Source organism: Chelonia mydas, chromosome 1, assembly GCF_015237465.2.
Source record: "Chelonia mydas isolate rCheMyd1 chromosome 1, rCheMyd1.pri.v2, whole genome shotgun sequence".
In the NCBI taxonomy this organism is placed as follows: domain Eukaryota; kingdom Metazoa; phylum Chordata; order Testudines; family Cheloniidae; genus Chelonia; species Chelonia mydas.
The window spans coordinates 175958181-175977669 of NC_057849.1; the positions used below are offsets into that span (position 1 = coordinate 175958181).

General features: G+C 39.4%; 1 protein-coding gene across 9 annotated transcripts in view; it reads right to left on the reverse strand.

The window, feature by feature from the left end:
• Positions 1-19489, reverse strand: part of ROBO1 (roundabout guidance receptor 1) — a 1017416-nt gene that overhangs the window by 356118 nt on the left and 641809 nt on the right. The gene's annotated exons all lie outside the window — the stretch shown is intronic.

Here is a 19489-nt window from a genome sequence, read left to right on the forward strand (position 1 = left end):
GGGCTCAAAGCCAGGGAAGGGAGAGGGGGCAGAAAAAATGACGAAAAAACCCAGTGGGGTAGAGCCTTGCAGCGGGCATGGTACTGCCACCCTTACTTCTGCGCTACTGCTGGCAACGGCGCTACACTCAGAACTGGGCTTATATTAGAATAAGATATTTTATACACATTACACACACACACACACACACACTCACACTCTCCAGTCCCTCTCACACCCCCCGATAGCCAGCAGGACTTGCTTCCAACTGCAATTTAAAAAATGAATTGAGGTGTATACTGTAGTTCCAAAGTCCCGCACCCCACCTATTTTGCAAAACAGAGTGACCTGGAGAGCCAGGATTACTGACAGAAAGGCATTATCTGTCTCTAGTTTTGACAGGTAAACAAGCAGGGATATTAATGGTTCACAATAATCCATCCGTGGTTATTGAATTCATTCTTCCTACTATGCAGTACATCATTCAGATATGTTTTCTAGTCAGCAACCATCAAAGTCTCAGATATAACTGTAGTAGAGTCAATCAGATAAAAATAAGCATCATGCATTAGTGACACACTAATCCATATGCCTCAACAAATCATCTTAACTAGTGTAATATTCTTAAAAGGAAGTCATTTCTGTTTGCCTGAATCATTTAAAAGAAGTCCAAGAAACTCAAATGATTAAGCAAGGGAATAACGAGTGGCTTGAAAGTTAGTCAATTTAAATTCCTGTGCTTCAAGATTCTTCTACCGTACAATGTTGAGTTTATGATCAACAAGATACATTTGCAGGAAAAATCCTCGGTTTGCTTTCACATAGGAAGTAGTTATTGCATTCTATAAGGGCATTCAACAAAATTAAACAATATATCTTCGGAAATAATGGATGGGACAAGGCTTTATCTCACTGAGACAGATCCATAAATAATAGCTTTTCTGGTTTGTTGTTGGTAATGATCCTATTCGTAGGCCAAGGCTACAGCTGCCATTAGGGATTCCAAGAAAATCTTAAAACAGGAATTCCCCTGCCTAACCTTCCTCTGACAAGCTGCTATCTGAAGAGAGCTGATGTATGTTTAAGGACTGTAGCAGTAAAGCTGCCAAAGTCTGGTTAGTAGATTTTGAAGACTACTGAATGCTTGAAGCACTGGATAGGATTTTGACACACAAGACCTCTGATTAAGGAAGCAAGGACTACAGACACAGAAAGGAATCTCTTATCAATATAGAAAATAAGCAACATTTTTTAAAGCGGCATAGGAACAAAACTGATTTGAAAACAGCACTACATGAAATAGAGCAAAAAAAGTTTCCAGTGCCTGGCTGCTCCTGCTGCTGGGCAAAAGAACGTTAATCCTCTGCAAAAGTCCAGCTGGCACATCTGATGCAGTTGAGCACCCAGAGGCAGAGGTGCCTGAAGAATAAAAGGTTTCTTTTTTGTTTAATATGCATGCACCCAAGGCACAGAGCCTTTAAAATAAACCTGCTATGCATGATTGTAATGTGTGACCTGCTGCTTTCCATGTTTCCTGCCTTTTTCGTGGTCTACAAATTGACAAAATGCCATCAGACTGAATTAAAATAAAAAAAGAGAGAGAGAGAGAGAGAGAGGGGGACAGTAACTGAAGTATGGTAAAAAAAAGTTTTCACATGTATGCATGACAGCTAGTCATCCCTTCTAGTTGTCACTTTGTTCACAAATATAAACCCAAGTTATGCTACAGAAATCTCTCCCGGATATAGATATAGATATACACACACACACACACACACAATCATCATCCCAATTCCTATTTAGGAATGGTTTGTACAGGTTGAGAAATCACCCTATTTTTAATTATCTTCCCATTTTACAGACCATTACATTATGATCTGAGGAGTTTATATTTGTCATCAATAAATGCATTGGAAACTATTGCTGGTTTCCGACAAGCTGCGTCTCTTATGATTCAGTACCAATTCTCTCTCCTCCCTTTCTTGGATTTACTGATTAGTGAGATGTATGCATAAATATACATTTGCTCTACACAGAAATTTTACTTAAGATGCAAAAACAGTTCTGAAAGGCAACTGGGTACTTACTTCCTCCTCCTATGACACATTTTACTGCACTCAGTCGAAAAGTAAATGACAATAATGAAATAAACCCTAACACTCCTTTATTTAAATTCTACACACACACTGCAAGTTAATATGGAGAAAGAAGCTAGCGAGATGCAATACACTGAGCGTTTTAACAAGGAAGTTTTGGGACTTGGCTCTAGCCTGCTTCCCTTTCAGGAGTAATAGATTTTTAAGGCCGGAAGGGATCATTATAATCATTTATCAGAGTAGCACCCATGTTAGTCTGAATTTGCAAAAAGAAAAGGAGTACTTGTGGCACCTTAGAGACTAACCAATTTATTTGAACTTAAGCTTTCGTGAGCTACAGCTCACTTCATCGGATGCATTCAGTGGGGAAAAAAAATGAATGCATCCGATGAAGTGATCTGTAGCTCACGAAACTTACGCTCAAATAAATTTGTTAGTCTCTAAGGTGCCACAAGTACTCATAATCATCTAGTAACATAGGCCATAAAACCTCACCCAGTAATTTCTGCATCTGGCCTATAACTTTTGTATGAGCTATGGCATGTATTTTAGAAAGATATCCAATTTTGATTTAAAGACTTCAGGTGATGGAGAATCTTCCATATTCACAGGTAAAATTTTTCAATTGTTAATTGCCCTGTTAAAAATCTGCGCCTGATTTCTAGTCCCAGTTTTCTAGCTTAAACTTCCAGCCACTGGATCTCATGCCCTTCTCTGCTAGACTAAAGATCCACCTGATGTCAGAAATCTCTTCCCTGGGAAGGCACTTGTAGTCAGTGTTCAAGTTACCTCTTAAAAGTTTTTGTTGGATGAACTAAATACATTGAGATTCTTAAGTCTCTCACTACAAAGGCGTGTTTTCCTTTAATCATTCTTGTACTTCTCTTCTGAACACTTTTTAATTTATCAACATTCTTTTTGAAGTATGGACACCAGAACTGGACACATTATTCCAATCTCACTAATGCTACATACCTTAATGCCACCTCCTCCTTGATAATCCCCTGCTGATAGTTCTGAGAACTGAGTTTGCCCTCTGAGCAACAGCATCGTACTGATGGCTCATGTTCAAAACAGCTATCTACCATAACTCCAAAGTCATTTTCAGTGTCACTGGATTCTAGGGCAGAGTCCCAAAATCTTGTAAAATGTGATCTACATTCCTTGTTTCTGGACGTATGTCCTTTGCATTTGGCTGTATTAAAACACATATTCCCAAATAAGGGCATCTTACCAAGTGATCGAGGTCAGCCTGTATACCTGACCTGTCCCCGTAATTTTTTACCTCTCCTACTAATTTGTGTGTCATCTGCAAATTTTACCAGTAGTGAAGAACAACCATCACATCCCAACCTGAGCCAGCCTTTCACTTCTGTGACTATTTTTTAATCTGTTCACTATATAATTACCCACTGTGTGTGTTTGGGATACAATGGTCATTGCTCACTACCTTCCATAAGTTACAGCCAGAGCTGTAATTTTTTAGTTTTTCACCTTTAAATTTTGATTGGTCTGCTCTGGACAGACTCTCCCTATGCTTATCTATTATTCTACATACAAGCTTGGTTTAGCATGGGTTTCTTTTTTGTCTTAATTAAGATCAGGATAAGGAGAAATATTCTTGTCTTAGACTTAAATACTACAAAAATGATAATACTATAGTTGTATTTGTTTCTCCATTTTAAGTTGTAATAATGACTGTAGTTTTGTATCTCCTCTACTTTGAAACTCTACCTCTATTCCACAGGATTGGACAGAAATACCCATGAGTTAAAACAAGACTAAAGCAGTGAGTACTAAGAGAAACTGAAATGACAAGAAAGAAAACTAATCTGGATTCCCAACACCACCCAAAGGGAATAAGATCAACCTGCTTTTGTGACCATTTCAAAGGACATTGCACATAACTTTCAATTAGAGCTATCAGTAGCTGTAAAAACATTTTAAATTTTCTTTAAGCATAAAGAGGAAGAGTAGTCTTGTGGTAAAGCAAGAGAGTGGGAACCAAAGAGTTGTGTGTTCTATTTCCAGTTCTACCAAACTTCTTAACTGACCCCTGAGCACATAACTTAACTTCTCTTTATCTCAATTTCTCCCTCTATTGAAGGGAGTAGTAAGACTTCCCCACCAGAAGAAAACATTACTAAAGTACTTTAAGAATCTTAAGTAGAAGGTACTACACAAATCAAAGTACATCAACCCGAAAGGAACAATTTTTTTTTTTTTGGCAATCTCAGAATAGTGCACAACGACTCATTGAGCATAAAGTGTTAACTTTCCTGTCACACTTCAAAGCTACCTATCAAGTATGGGCTAAGGCACATTGTTATTGAAGTGGCACTTCTGGTTCCGAATGCTATACTAGCTCTTTTGCTAATCACAGGGCTTCAGTCTTTTGCCCTGTTGTGCGAGGTGTTGTACAAACACACAGTCAAATCCCTGATCCAATGAGATTCATGATGAGGATTCTTGAAGCTATTCAGATGGAACACCAAATTGCCATCTCAATTATCTAATGTCTCAAGAAACAAAAATAAAATTGTTTAACACAAGGCATTTAGCATTAGCAGAAAAAGTGACCATTCTTTACGCATCAATCTTATGGAACATTTACTGAGCAGGAACAATGCTGTCTGAATACCACTGAATTACCATGGAAAAACACACTTCATTAGCACGTACAGGCTGTATTGTAAATCTAAGGTTCAGTGTTATTTAAGTGAAGAGCCAATGTTGGCACAAGAAGAAATAGATATGAACTGGCCATCAGCAAGTTTACACTTGAAATGAGATGAAGGTTTCTAACCATCAGAGGAATGAAGTCCTGAAACAGTCTTCCAAGGGGAGCAGTGGGGGCAAAAAACCTAACTGATATCTTCCTGGCAGGGTCTAACTGATTGCCATATTTGGGGCCACAAAAGCATTTTCCCCCAGGTCAGATTGGAAGAGAAGCTGGGGGGGGGGGGGGAAGGGGGGGCCTTCCTCTGCAGCATGGGGTGCGGGTCACTTGCAGGTTTAAACTAGTGTAAATGGTGAATTCTCTGTAACTTAAAGTCTTTAAATCATGATTTGAGGACTTCAATAACTCAGCCAGAGACTCGGGGTCTATTACAGGAGTGAGTGGCCTGCAATGTGCAGGAGGTCAGACTAGATGATCACGATGGTCCCTTCTGGACTTCAAGTCTAGGAGTAAATGGACAATACCCAAATATCCAAAACACTCCCTTGGAATCAGAAAACAAAATGATCTGTTAAATATTCTCCACTGAATGTATGAATTTTGCCAATGACATCAATGGATGTTTGACCTGGCCCTCTATTATTAAAAAGAGTGTGATATATAGTCATTGTAAAATTAATTCCCTTTTACAATAGCAAGCTAATTATTAAAAAGGTATATTTTCAAATTTTACTTTTTTTCATATACAAGTCATCTGGATACATTGCATAATGTATTTTTCTAGAAAAATGGGGATATTCCCTTTAAGAAAGCATGATCATAAAACCCAATTATCTTTAATGAGGATTTCACACACACACACAAGTACATCCATTGATTCAAGTTTTTTTAGGATTATTTTGTTTGCTTTTTAAATGCATCTTGAGGGGCCACACCTTAAACAAAATTTCCTATCTTTCCATTAAGGGTCTGATCCTATCATCTGTGGTCTTATACTATTTCCATCCACAAGATACATTCTGTGCACATGCACAACTACCACGGACTTCAGCGGAAATTTTGGATACACAAAAGGAGAAGGGATGATGTCAAAGTCAGCAGTAGAAGCATAGCCTAAAAATAATGCATAAAAACTAGAAATCTGATCGTTCCTTAGAAATAAAAGGTTGCATGAAAATCCACATTCAAAATCTTTGCTAGACTATCAAATGTGCTGCCAGGGGGAAAAAAAGTTGTTGGGTGGATATATATCTAAGGGTAGTTCTTTATCCTGTATGTGTATTTTAATTACAGGATTCATAGCGTTTCAGAAAATTAGACGGCTACTATATTTTAAATACATTTTAAAGAAAAATCAATCAATACATTACCCAAACATAGAATAATTAGTCAGAACACTGCAAGAGAAAGCACAGCTGTGTACAAATATCTTCAGAAAGTCAAGTTATCAGTAGGGTCTCTGCTGTTTCAAAACCACGCCACAGACTATAACAAAGAACTAATTCCACTAATAAAACTGGAGCCAACCAAATTATCTTCAGATAAATAGTCTGTATAAACAGACTCACTAGCATTCAGAGAATCTGTTTAATTATTGCGATCCTGCTCTTAAATGACTTTTTCAGTCAACATTTTTTTTTATAAACATTAGGAAGAAAAAGAACTCACTTTTTGAGGTAAGGGAAAAAAACCCTACAAGACTAAAACATTCATCTAATGTTTCATCTGCAGTACATCACTGGGATGAGGAATTAAGGTAGAAGCTACCGACATTCTTAGTGTAAATAATGTTTATAATACATAGCAGCCCTATTTTTAAAATGATTTACAGATGGAAATATATGGATTAGATATACAGAATGTAAGACTAAAGGAGCTGCTGGTCACTTATGGCCTTAAACTGTGCACCTCTAATATATCTATAAGGCTTTTGTTGAGAAACATAGACTTGACAAAATATACAGCACTGCACACTGTATTACCTTTCATTTTATTTTTTAATTAAAATATGCATTTCAAGTTATGAGTTAATGTGAAAGGAAACTCAGTAGTAGCATTTTATACTCTATTTTCTACTTATTATTAAACTTTTTTACTTGTTCCTGATGAAGACACATTAGTTTTGCATTAAAACATTTATGTGGGTAAAATCTTAAATTTCAGTCAAAACATATGCAGAAGGGTTCCAATCAGCGGCACTAGAGAAAGCACAAAGAAGCTCAGTTCAGAGAGTCCACATGGGTTTAATCTTTGATTAATTGAATGAAAACTAAAAGCCTCCAGACGTATTTCTTTTAATCACAGGAAAGATATCTTTTCTGTGGCTTTGCTGGTAGGAGAGAGAGTCAGCAGATGTCTGTCTGGTCTGAGGGGAATTTCCCTTTCCCAGGAGGAAACAGTTTAAATAGGAGAGAAAGAGCCATATGCTGACTATGCACTGCTTAACAGATGACGTAGAGAAGCATCTACAACCATGGTGAGAGGCGCAAGGGAAGTTTCCATATTAAATTTCTTTCAAATTCAATGCAGTCAGCTGAAATCAATTTACATACTGGAACCAAGTTTGGTCAGATGATTATCATCTGAACATTACACAGACACAAAGATGCAAAGCTTTATAACCAGTGCAATTTTCTTTCAGGAAATTTTAGAGTCTAGAGACAATAAACACAGATTATTTTCTATTTTAAGAACACCTAGTTCTCTTTATTTGAGGTGAATAATGACTTATAAAAATACCATTCCAATAAATATTGATCAAAACCTGTGTCCCTGTTTTGACAGGCAAAAAGGGTGTGTTTTTCAGTCATGTAAGCTTAACAATTATCTTCCTAAATTTGGGTTAACATGCCAATTCCTCAGTACTACAGGAAAATATATTAGAAAATGTAGGATTGAGAGGAACCAGGGTATAGATAATCAATGGCGAGGACCAGAAAGGCAGCATTTTGTTCATCTAGCCCTTCATAATCTTTGCCAGTAACTTCTCATATGCAAGGGAATGGTAAAAGTGGTACAGAAATTGGTACATGATCAAAAAGTGGGTTCTGTGTTTTTCTCTCTCTCCCTCGGCGGGCTACTAGTTCAGCAGATGGCTGTTTCTGAAAAATTTCAGAGATTTGTGATTCTGAAGGCTAGCCCCACAGCTCTGCCTAAAATGACATGCTGTGAGGAAGGGCTTTAAAAATTTACCACATACCCACTAGCTAATGATAGATACAAAAAAAGCTCCTTGGGATCAGGAAGCCTACCAGCAATACCCAGGAGAAGTCAGCCTGCTTTGTTGACCTTAGATGCTAGGAAGGAGAGGGTTCTGGATTTTTTTATCAGAGTGCTGTCTGTGAACCATGCTTTAGGACTCCATCTGTTGTATCAGCCTCTGTCTTGGAAGTGTTTGATAAATATGAAGCTGCACCACACCTACCGCACCTTCAAGGGGGAAAGAAATTTTTGCTTTCCCTCTCCAAATCCTTCTGCCTGCTGAGAGAGGTAAAAGGTATCTGTCACAGAGACTGGCTTTCTGTCCTTCAAAAAAATAAAATAAATAAATCTCCTGTATTGGGACGAAACCGAGACCTTTAGGGAAAAAAAAATGGTCCAAAACAGGCATATCCCTACCCCACAACAATGGAATCATCCAGTATTTAGGGCATTCACCTTGGATGTTGGCTCAAGACCCCGGATCTCGCATTCTCCAGATGAGTGCCCTAACCACCAGGCTATTGGCTATTCTTGGGTAACGCTCTCTCATTTTGACCAGAAATTCACTCCTGAGCCTGAGAAACCTTCCCAATGAAAAATTTTCTTTGAAAATGATGCATTTTCAAAAAAAGTTTTTGTTTTGCTGAACTGGCATTTTCTGACAAAAAAACAGTTTTGTTGAAAATGTCCCAACCAACTCTCATTAGGCACTTCTCCTCCTTGCCGCCTCTCCCCACTCCTCAAGGCCCTCGATCTGCAACAAAGATGTGGAAGAGGAAAAAGGATGTCTTTGCTGCTGTAGCAGCGGCAAGTTGAAACTGACATGCTCACCAAACATGCTCTCTCTGTTTTAGGCATGCCTGTTCTCAATATCTGAAAGCCATCTGGAAAGATGAGCCTCCAAACATATCCATGTACCTGGCGTAGCTACCAGCTATCAAGATCATAAAATGCCAGTACTAGGTATGCGGTCAATTGTGTTTTTAAATCTTTCAAGCGTGCTCTTGTGTATTATCCCAGATCCACAAAGATTATATGTTAGGCGATTCACACAGTGCTTCTTCTTTTGAGGAAAGATTAAACATGATTTAGTTCTGAAATTTTATCATTCCAGAAACTTGCATCAGTTTGGATACATTTTAGTGGTGATACTTCAACTACAGCTTTGACTTCTTTCAGAATCTGCAGTCAGCTTCACTTTGTCCACAAATGAATGGGCTGAGCTGCACTTCGACACATTCTGTGCTAAATTTCATTTTAGTGAAGTACTGATTCTGCTGTTCGACCATGCTGTGGTCTCAAACTGAAATTCTTCTAGAGGGTAGAGATTTATACATCATGGCAAGTGACAACAGAGAAGAATCACAGAAAGTCAGCTTTTCCCAACAGTGAACTGGGAATGTTACTGGGAAAAGGAAAACAAGTATCAGAATAAAACTACATTGTCTTTCTAGTTCAATGTAGAGCTTCACTCTAGAACCTACCCTAGACCCTTCTTTTGTTGAGTTTGCCATTAAAGATGTGAAGGAACAACAAATCTCCTCAAGTGTGACATGGGGGGAAAAAATGAAGGTAAGTAAATTCCATAGTAGAAAAGGGTAGGGCAAACTTTTTTTCCCCCAGACAGAATCCTCTGGCCCTCAATTGATATTTTACAGGTCATGGTGAATAATTATATTTTAAAATGTGTCATTACTCCCTGATTTATAAAACATTTGTTCATTTATGGTAGGCCTAACCCATAATCAATCCACAACAGCATTTGAGAAAGCCATTTAATTAAAAAGTTTGAATTTTATTTCTGAGTTTTACTTCTCTTTAAAAAAAAACCAAACAAACAAATTATGCATGTGTGTATATACAACACCTCTTTAGATCTGAAAGGAGGATAGTTTTATTTCTCTGGAGTACAATAATCACCTCTCAAACTTCCAGGGATGTGCTGTAAATATAATAGCTCAATTATGTATATAATGTATCAGAATTTAGAAATGTAACAGTAAGTTTCAAGGAAATTAGTTCACCCCACCCCCAGCCATGGCTAGTTGCTCCCCTGTTTTTGATTACTTCTCCCATTTTCATTAGGATAACTATGTTTTATGCCAAGGATAGTTAGATGGGATTTCCTTACTCCTAAGCTCCCAGAATTACTTCAGCTTTAATTACTACCAATGTAATTCTGCTGCCAAATTACATAGGATGTTGGGGAGAGGGAGAGAAGGAGTTAGAATTCATTGCAAAGCAAAATAAGGCTCTCTGTTCCCCTCAAGAACTAAGTGAATGAGGTAAAGGAAAGAACTAAAGATTCAAACTCTCAACGATAACGTGTTCTGCTATTGACTAGAAAGGCTAAAGAAATACTTTAAAAAAAATCCAAAGCTATACGAAGATAACAAGCTAACGTAATCACTTTTGCTTTCCTGAAGTACAGTCAACACATACTGATTGCAAATAGCAGGCACAAACAAACGTGTTATCATTGTTGGAAGAAAGATTTTAAATGACATTACATCCCTTTTTAAAAATGCTTTAGAAGTTGACAGCTTCTAGTAACCCAAGACTTCAGTTGTTGTTACAGCTGTACCATAACACTTAGTTTCGAGGCAAATACAGCATAGATGGTAATGCTTTTAAAAGCATTACCAACAACTGTGCTATGAAACCTGTATTGCCTCAAGCAACTTTTGTTAATGCCATTGCTTGTGGATATAATTTCACTAAATTTTTTGATGATATCTGCTTCTTCCTGTGTATGAAACTTTGGAGGAAAGAAAGGAACCAGTTCTATTCAAATCTTTTCCACCCACATGACTCTAACATTACAGAATTTCGCAAAAAGAAAAGGAGTACTTGTGGCACCTTAGAGACTAACCAATTTATTTGAGCATAAGCTTTTGTGAGCTACAGCTCACTTCATCGGATGCATACTCTGGAAAGTTTAGAAGATCTTTTTATACACACAAAGCATGAAAAAATGGGTGTTTACCACTACAAAAGGTTTTCTCTCCCCCCACTCCACTCTCCTGCTGGTAATAGCTTATCTAAAGTGATCACTCTCCTTACAATGTGTATGATAATCAAGTTGGGCCATTTCCAGCACAAATCCAGGGTTTAACAAGAACGTCTGAGGAGGGGGGATGGGAGGGTAGGAAAAAACAAGGGGAAATAGGCTTGAATAGAGGCTGGGAGTGGCTAAGTCATTATGCAAGGTAACCTAAGTTAACTGTATCCAATTTGCAAATGAATTCCAATTCAACAGTCTCTCCCTGGAGTCTGGTTTTGAAGTTTTTTTGTTGTAATATCGCAACTTTCATGTCTGTAATCGCGTGACCAGAGAGATTGAAGTGTTCTCCGACTGGTTTATGAATGTTATAATTCTTGACATCTGATTTGTGTCCATTTATTCTTTTACGTAGAGACTGTCCACTTTGACCAATGTACATGGCAGAGGGGCATTGCTGGCACATGATGGCATATATCACATTGGTAGATGTGCAGGTGAACGAGCCTCTGGCTGATGTGATTAGGCCCTATGATGGTGTCCCCTGAATAGATATGTGGACACAGCTGGCAACGGGCTTTGTTGCAAGGATAGGTTCCTGCGTTAGTGGTTCTGTTGTGTGGTGTGTGGTTGCTGGTGAGTATTTGCTTCAGGTTGGGGGGCTGTCTGTAGGCAAGGACTGGCCTGTCTCCCAAGATTTGAGAGAGTGTTGGGTCATCCTTCAGAATAGGTTGTAGATCCTTAATAATGCGTTGGAGAGGTTTTAGTTGGGGGCTGAAGGTGACGGCTAGTGACGTTCTGTTATTTTCTTTGTTAGGCCTGTCCTGTAGTAGGTGACTTCTGGGAACTCTTCTGGCTCTATCAATCTGTTTCTTCACTTGTTTTTTCCAACTCCCCCTCCCCCCTCAGATGTTCTTGTTAAACCCAAGATTTGTGCTGGAAATGGCCCACCTTGATTATCATACACATTGTAAGGAGAGTGATCACTTTAGATAAGCTATTACCAGCAGGAGAGTGGGGTGGGGGGAGAGAAAACCTTTTGTAGTGGTAAACACCCATTTTTTCATGCTTTGTGTGTATAAAAAGATCTTCTATACTTTCCACAGTATGCATCTGATGAAGTGAGCCGTAGCTCACGAAAGCTTATGCTCAAATAAATTGGTTAGTCTCTAAGGTGCCACAAGTACTCCTTTTCTTTTTGCGAATACAGACTAACACGGCTGTTACTCTGAAACCTGTCATTACAGAATTTAAGTAATATTCTGAAAAAAGTTACCAAGGCTGTAGGTTATTATTAGTAGTTCTGTTTTCTCAGTTTAGGATGCAAACAAAATCTAAAATCTTCTCAAAATCAACTCAGTAAATAATTGTGCCATAGAACTGCAATGCAGTTTATGTACCATATTACAGTAATTTACAGAGCAAAGTAATTTAACAAGACTCTTCCCAAAGTGAATTTAACCTACTCATTAAATTAAAATGAGCATGCTTAACAAGTGCTGATCTGTCAGTCACCAGTTTATCAGTAGGCCACAAAGTCTACTCCAAAATGGGAACTATTTTGCTGATTAATCTCAGCTACTGCTTTAGAACAGTGCTGCTATACAAAGGCCATTAGAATGCATATTATTTGGATAATCTCCCAGAGACTGTGGTATTTCCAGAGCTGAACCTACAGTAAGAACAGGTATGATGATCACTGTGTTACGACTACCAAGCAAAAGTAAGTGAGCCATGCTTTTTCCATGTCATTTTTGAAGTACCATCCCCAAAGTAATTGCTGAAAGAAGGACATCAGTCTCTTAGTTAGGCTGATTAGATAGAGATGTCAGATCATATTTCAAGTTAACACCATCCTAAGAAGGTATTCTCAAAAAGGATGCCATATCCTGGTAAGTCAGAATACTTTGTGGGTACTGCTGGGAACTGAATGTGAAGAACATTTGGGTTACCATCCAGCTCTAAACTAAAAACAAATATATTAGCAAACAACATACACAATAGCTTGGAATCTTAGCTGTGCAATGCCAAGAAGCATTGTTACAGAAGTTAGAGGTAACGGTTTAGAAAAATAATTTTATTAGAAAGCGGTCTCTTTACAAATCTTTACTCAAAAGCCTGGTTTTCTACAGCAATGTGATTTAGGGGGCTTAGGAATAAAGATTTCCTGAACACTGGTGGCAAAATTATAGCTGTTATCTAAGGAAGAAGCAATTTAAAAATGAAGATGTATGATGTTGATGTCTACCAAACACCAGCAGTTTGGTTCTCCTTAAAATCCCCAGAATCTTCAGAATGGGGTGGGGGGCAGAAATGATGAAGGCAAAAAGGTATTGACCATGGGCATTTGCCTGCCACGACTACTACCACTCTTGGTTATGAATAAATGCCACACAACTTGAGAACCATCTTTATTCTCCTGGCTTAAAAAAAAAAAGAGTAATTGCATGGAAATCTAAAGGATGCACTGTTTAACTGTTGAGTCAGTCTGCTGTGCAATGAGTGCCAAATAAATGAATTTGATCTTGATCAGGTGCATCTGTTCATCAGAGAAGCTTCAGGGACTCAACAGCATGAAACAGCCGTAGTACACTCCTGGTCTGTTGGACATATGAGAGAGGTTTGTTTCGTTCAGGGTGAGAAACAGCCTTTGTTTCTAAGTTGTTCATGTGATGGACAGATGCTTGTCTGGACCACTTATTTGGAGGAGCAAAACACTGATCAACTCTGTGCTCCTACCTGTAAAAACTGACATTTATAGTAAGAATTACCCCATTTAGTCTTGACAAGGACATGCCCTTTATCACATTCTTTAGGACCTTTCACCACCAGGGAATGTGTCACCGGTACGTGGTAATCCAAAACCAGTTACATTCCTCAAAAACAAAAGATGGAGCTAATTTAAGTATGTCTCCGGTGATCAAAAGGCCGAGTTCAGGAAGTCAAGAAGAGAGAGGCAAACAGACTTGTAGCGGTATGAAGTCTCTGACGGATGACTGGTTACCGATGCCTGATTATCCCATTGCCTTCACTGGTTGGTCTAGTACACAGAAGCCTCATTCAGTTGTGAGTAAAGTCTGAAGATATGTAAGCAGGTTCCGTTTCAGAAAGTGGGAACAATATTCTGTTAACCTGTCTTGTAACTGAACCTTCTGCTGTGGCTCCTTTTTATATATATTTTATAAAAACTATATAAAAATTATATCACCCAATATTCAGCTACAAAGCTACTTCTCTAACTGAGACAGTGCCTCGCATCTCTAGAGTTTTGCACTACTGCTCACCAAAATGGTTGATAGGTTTTTAGCTTCTGATGTCAAGAAATATCAAAAAGAAAAGGAGTACTTGTGGCATCTTAGAGACTAACAAATTTATTTGAGCATAAGGTTTTGTGAGCTACAGCTCACTTTTTCGGATGCATTCAGTGGAAAATACAGTGGAGAGATTTATATACATAGAGAACATGAAACAATGGGTGTTACCATGCGCACTGTAACGAGAGTGATCAGGTAAGGTGAGCTATTACCAGCAGGAGAGCGGGGGGGAAAAACCTTTTGTAGTGATAATCAAGGTTGACCATTTCCAGCTGTTTAGAGAATCATAGAATATCAGGGTTGGAAGGGACCTCAGGAGGTCATCTAGTCCAACCCCCTGCTCAAAGCAGGACCAATCCCCAATTTTTGCCCCAGATCCCTAAATGCCCCCATCAAGGATTGAACTCACAACCCCGGCTTTTGCAGGCCAATGCTCAATCCACTGAGCTATTCCTCTCCCCTTGACAAGAACGTCTGAGGAACAGTCAGCCATAAAAATGTTGGCATACTGTGGGGCCATGCGGGTACCCATAGCAGTGCCACTGATTTGAAGGTATACATTGTCCCCAAATGTGAAATAGTTATGGGTGAGGACAAAGTCACAAAGTTCAGCCCCCAGGTCTGCCATGACATTATCGGGGATACTGTTCCTGACAGCTTGTAGTCCATCTTTGTGTGGAATGTTGGTGTAGAGGGCTTCTACATCCATAGTGGCCAGGATAATGTTTTCAGGAAGATCACCAATGGAAGTCAGTGGTGTCTCGAAGATAGCTGGGAGAGCTGGTAGCGTAGGGCCTGAGGAGGGAGTCTGCATAGCCAGACAATCCTGATGTCAGGGTGCCAATGCCAGAGATGATGGATTTCCAGGTTTATGGATGACCCATCACTCTCACAGATCCTGGGAGACAGGCCAGTCCTTGCTTACAGACAGGCCCCCAACTTGAAGCAAATACTCACCAGCAACCACACACCACACAACAGAACCACTAACCCAGGAACCTATCCTTGCAACAAAGCCCGTTGCCAGCTGTGTCCACATATCTATTCAGGGGACACCATCATAGGGCCTAATCACATCAGCCACACTATCAGAGGCTCGTTCACCTGCACATCTACCAATGTGATATATGCCATCATGTGCCAGCAATGCCCCTCTGCCATGTACATTGGTCAAACTGGACAGTCTCTACATAAAAGAATAAATGGACACAAATCAGATGTCAAGAATTATAACATTCAAAACCAGTTGGAGAACACTTCAATCTCTCTGGTCACTCGATTACAGACCTAAAAGTTGCAATTCTTCAACAAAAAAACTTCAAAAACAGTCTCCAATGAGAGACTGCTGAATTGGAATTAATTTGCAAACTGGATACAATTAACTTAGGCTTGAATAGAGACTGGGAGTGGATGGGTTATTACACAAAGTAAAACTATTTCCCCATGTTTATTTCCCCCCCCTTCCAACCCCCACTGTTCCTCAGACCTTCTTGTCAACTGCTGGAAATGGCCTACCTTGATTATCACTACAAAAGGTCGCCCCCCCCCCCCCCGCTCTCCTGCTGCTAATAGCTCACCTTACCTGATCACTCCTGTTACAGTGTGTATGGTAACACCCATTGTTTCATGTTCTCTATGTATATAAATCTCCCCACTGTATTTTCCACTGAATGCATCCAATGAAGTGAGCTGTAGCTCACGAAAGCTTATGCTCAAATAAATTGGTTAGTCTCTAAGGTGCCACAAGTACTCCTTTTCTTTTTGCGAATACAGACTAACACGGCTGCTACTCTGAAACCTGTCAAGAAATATCAAGTGACTTGTGATTTGGCTAAGTCAGTAACACACAACCCTGTAACCCCGAACAAACAGAAGAGACTCAGGATAAGATAAGCAATGCTATGCTGTACTAAGGGCAGAGACCCCATATTGGAAGATACATTTATTACAGGCATAGTGCCACATTCGGGGATCATGTTGCTATTTTGTTTGTTTGTTTAAGAAGGGCCAATAACAGGAAATAAATACAGGAAAAGCATATGAAAATAAGAGAATAAAGTACTTTTAAACAATGCCAAGGACACCAGGAAGCAAGCCCAACAATGTAATGCATAAAGCTCATAATTTGAAAGTAACACGAGAAGCAGAGATTGTAGTGAGGGAAATGGTTTCCTTGATTCAGTTTACTGAAGATACCATACAGTTATTAGTGCTAGATCGATGCTATTCACAAAGGGACAAATGGCCCTGGCTAGCTAAAAGATAGACATCAGCGGCAGATAAGTGAAGAGACAGATACAGCGTATGTTGGATAACATTACATATTTAGCCCCTTCGGTGGGCCTAATGGGGAGTGGGAAGCAGAGGATGAGTAAGCTTGCACATTCCTGCTTCCTCATATTCTACCTGTTCCGTGTATACAAGCAGGATTTTAGTTTCTGGGGCTGTCAATCTGATACATAGAATAAAATTTCATATGTACCTAAAAATATATTCGTAGAATTAAAAAAACCTTTAATGTTAATATTTCACATCCTGGAAGATTTTACTGAGTTTTGACATATCACCCTAACTACTTCTTTTGTAACTGGAGACTCTCTAAAGATTATATGTATCACAGAACAAAGAAAAGACTAAGTAATATCCCTGTGTTATTGTAAAAAACAAAAACAGTATTTCCTTGTCCTATCTCAAAAAAATAGCAGTGAATTTGTTTTGAAAACATGCGGTGAGGAGGAGTAACTGGTCTGAACATTTTTATTTAGTGTTTATTGGAAAAGTAAATAGACTATTTGTTGATCTGACGTGTAGGCTACAAATTCACAGGATACTAAAGGACTGAAATCTAAATAAAGCTGTGACAATCAGAACTGACGAAAAAGGAAGTGTTTTATAAAACGCAAATTACTGCCATAGACAAGAGTCGCTTCCAGTCATACCTACCAGTTACAGTGCAGAAAAGCTTTTGTTCCTCTCACTTTTTTTTTTTACAAATGTCCTTCAGTTGAACTGATTGTGTAGCATTAAAACATAACAAAATGAATACGCTAAAATGTTCTTTTGTGTTTCTTAAATGCACACCAAATAAAGGCAATTTTATTGTGTAAACATGCAAAGACAAAACTAAAATTTAAGGATTTTTAAAGTAGCAATTGTATATGATAATACTGTTTGTATGAAAGAGGGTGCAGTGACAAGTGAATCAAAACAGTTTTCTCTTTGACCACTACGAACCTAACTGTAGTTTATAATGATAGTGTTATATCTATGTTTCACAGATGTTAAATTTAATGTAAATTTATTCCAGTAGCCTTCAATTATTTCCCTGTTTCCTAGAATATCTGATTCTTTACCTTTTCACTGCTATTTAAAATGCTTCACTGGTTTTGCATTTTCACATCATTGCTTGTTCTGTTAAAATCCTTTCAAATACCATGTTACCGATGCTAAAAATCTCATTTGCTAACACACATATTAGCGATTTTTCCCTTTTAAGTGTTGATGTCGACTTTAACACTCAATCAATCAAGTCTCCGCAAATCTCAACTCACATTTCAAAACTCTGAGATTCACTATCAATACAAGTGTGATTGGAACTGGATTAGCAGTTAATTCTAGGCTATTGTTCTGTGGCAAATATGTGAAGCTCTGTTATCCCTGTCTCAAGAATTAAGACACCAGAAAAACATTGTGGTGGCATTCATGTTTTACATACATGTCCAGACCCTGTCATGAAGGTTCTCCCTGCAATCTAAGCAAGAGGAACTGAGACAAGGGGTCACAAACACATTTAGAAACTGCCAAGTGAATTGGCAGCAGCAACATTGCTCCACCGATGTAGGCCTAACCCTAGCTCCTAGACTTTAAATGGGAAATTGTGGGGGTGAATATATAGATATACTTTTACATACACAAGATATAGTGGCCTTGACACCATGTGCATTTTAAGACGTTGTTATTAAAAGATACTACATTGTAGGTTATGGACCAAATAAACAGTGGATTTTAATTGAATGCCTCACACATTACAAATATCCTTTGCAACACACACACAAATCTTTAAAATACCTCCTGTACAATTTAGTTCATAAATGTTGAATGTAATAGTAAACTGGAGGTCAAGAGAACCTGATTTCAATAATCAGAGGGGTAGCCACGTTAGTCTGGATCTGTAAAAGCGGCAAAGAGCCCTGTGTCACCTTATAGACGAACAGACGTATTGGAGCATAAGCTTTTGTGGGTGAATAAGTGGATATTCACCCACGAAAGCTTATGCTCCAATACATCTGTTCGTCTATAAGGTGCCACAGGACTCTCTGCTGATTTCAATAAAGCACTTAATGCTACAGCTACTCGACACTTTATAAAAACCACTGAACATCTAGACAACAAGTGTGTTTTAAAGCAGTTTCAAGAACTTTAGATGAGTTACTGAGCCAAATTCTTATCTTTCCTCAAGAAAGGATTTCAGGTGTGGATCTGGTAGATTAATTCATTTCAATGTTATGACAAAATATATACTATATAATCAAGGCTTTAGGAGTGCTAGGCATACGCTGTTCTTTCATCCGTACTCAGATGGTAATTATTGTAATTCAGCAATAAAAACATATAAAAATGGCTTTTAAACAGAATGTCATATCAGAGGTGAGCAAACTCCTTCACAGCCCCTGAGCCCCTGGCCCAGGAGGCTATCCCCGGGCACCTCCCCCGCTGTGCCCCCTCCCCCACAACCTCAGCTCACTGCACTGCCGGCACAATGCTCCGGGTGGCACGGCGAGGCTGCGAGCTCCTGGGGCAGCACAGCTGCAGAGCCCAGCCTGACCTGGTGCTCTGTGCTGCGTGGTAAGGGGGCACGGAGCATGGCAGGTTGGATAGTGGGCAGGGGAGTTCGGAAGGGTGTGGGGGGGGGGGAGGTGGTCAGGGGATGGGGGGGTGGATAGGGGTTGGGGCAGTCAGAGGGCGTGGAACAGGGGGGTTGAATGGGAGCAGGGGTCCCAGGGGGCAGTCAGAAAGGGGGGTTGGATGGTGCAGCGGGGGGGCGGGCATGGGTCCCGGCCGGGGCGGTAAGGGGTGGTTGGATGGGGCAGGAGTTCTGGGGGGGGGGCCCTGTCAGGGGGCAAAAAGCAGAGGGGCGTGGATGGGGGGGGGCGGGCCACACCCCCCTCCCCTAACCAGCCCTCCATACAATTTTCAAAACCCAATGTGGCCCTCAAGC